Source organism: Limulus polyphemus, unplaced genomic scaffold (genome assembly GCF_000517525.1).
Source record: "Limulus polyphemus unplaced genomic scaffold, Limulus_polyphemus-2.1.2 Scaffold1565, whole genome shotgun sequence".
In the NCBI taxonomy this organism is placed as follows: Eukaryota; Metazoa; Arthropoda; class Merostomata; order Xiphosura; family Limulidae; genus Limulus; species Limulus polyphemus.
In genome coordinates this window covers 90775-92223 of record NW_013667175.1, presented here as the reverse complement: position 1 = coordinate 92223, position 1449 = coordinate 90775, and the positions used below count along the sequence as shown (strand labels likewise).

General features: G+C 29.7%; 1 long non-coding RNA gene across 1 annotated transcript in view; it reads left to right on the top strand.

The window, feature by feature from the left end:
• Positions 1–1449, top strand: part of LOC111086934 — a 5846-nt gene that overhangs the window by 1188 nt on the left and 3209 nt on the right. The window contains exon 2 of the long non-coding RNA XR_002611649.1: positions 23–879. This is a non-coding gene — a long non-coding RNA (uncharacterized LOC111086934). The remainder of the gene's footprint in view (positions 1–22; positions 880–1449) is intronic.

The window sequence follows — 1449 nt, the reverse complement described above, 5'->3', positions numbered from 1 at the left end:
GTACGTTGTGTATGAGGATAAGGTGTATCAATGTGAAATACTACACTTTATACGTTGTGTATGAGGATAAGGTGTATCAATGTGAAATACTACACTTTATACGTTGTGTATGAGGATAGGGTGTATCAATGTGAAATACTACACTTTATACGTTGTGTATGAGGATAAGGTGTATTAGTGTGAAATGCTATTCTTCTTGAGGGAGTGAAATGAAAGGGAGAAATTTTTTTTTGCTGCTCGTAAGTTCTTGAACTGGTTTCACCACACAAAATTGAGTAGCTTTTATTTGGTGTATTAAAACAAATGTTTATCTACATACAATTTTTATTTGTGACAAAAAGGTTCTAACATGAGTAAAATTTCTGTGGAGTTTGTAGTAGTAGGGCTGGCAAACTTACTGAAGTGGTCTGCATTATAAAAAAAAAAGTATCATTTGACCAATTCTTTCATGGATTCTGTTACTTTATTGCTACTGCTTTACACTTGTCATGTCATTTGAGGTGCTGTTGTGACAAAACTTCACTTACAATTGAACTGAAGTTGATGTTTGTTAGGATGACAGAAGAGTAGTTACAAGTATTTATCCCTGAAACATTCATTAAGTGTTTTACAGTAGTGAAAATATGCAATAAATCTTAGCACGAGGTTGTAACATTTATGTATGAATTAAAATAGTATTTTGGTTTTGAAACATTTGCAACTGACCTTCCAGATCTTTTAACTGTGGCAGTTTTCCAGCTTCACTGATGAAAATTATATATAATAATGTGCAATCGGAACAAAGCATCTGTTAAAAAAGAAGTTAAGGCAACCAGTGACAATATAAACTTCAAGTTATTCAGAAAGTCTTCTGAGGATTGTAAACTTACAAATTCCAAGGTGCTGAAAACTGTATATGTTTTTTTTTTTGTTGTTGTTATTTGTGTACATACAAAGCTGAATATTAGTTTTAGATTTTTTTTCTTTCTAGGGACACATTAACTGGTCATCAAATGTCTCTGTTTGTAAAATAGAAAACAGAGTTTCCAAAAATAAATGTTGAAAAAAGTTAATACAATTCAGAGTTTTTGTTTTCTGTCTGGTATTGTTGAATGAGAAAGACAAAGTTTATACATTATGTAGATTACATGAATTTTCTTAAATAAAATAAAATTTTCTATCTCGAAACCCCGGCAGTAAGAAAAATAAAGTTTAGGTACCCTCAGGTTTTCTGTTTCAGAAAACAGAATTTTTACTTACAATAAATAGTTGTGCTTTTGTTTCTTAAACATTGCATTCGTTTTGTACCCAAAAAATAAATAAAAAATTAGTATAAAAACATGTTTAAACTACGATATCTTTTGCATTGCTGATTGATATGTAGAATTTTTGTTTGAAAACAAATTATTCATTCTATTTTGATTCAGTATTCCATTAGGCTGATATATATATATATATATATATACACAC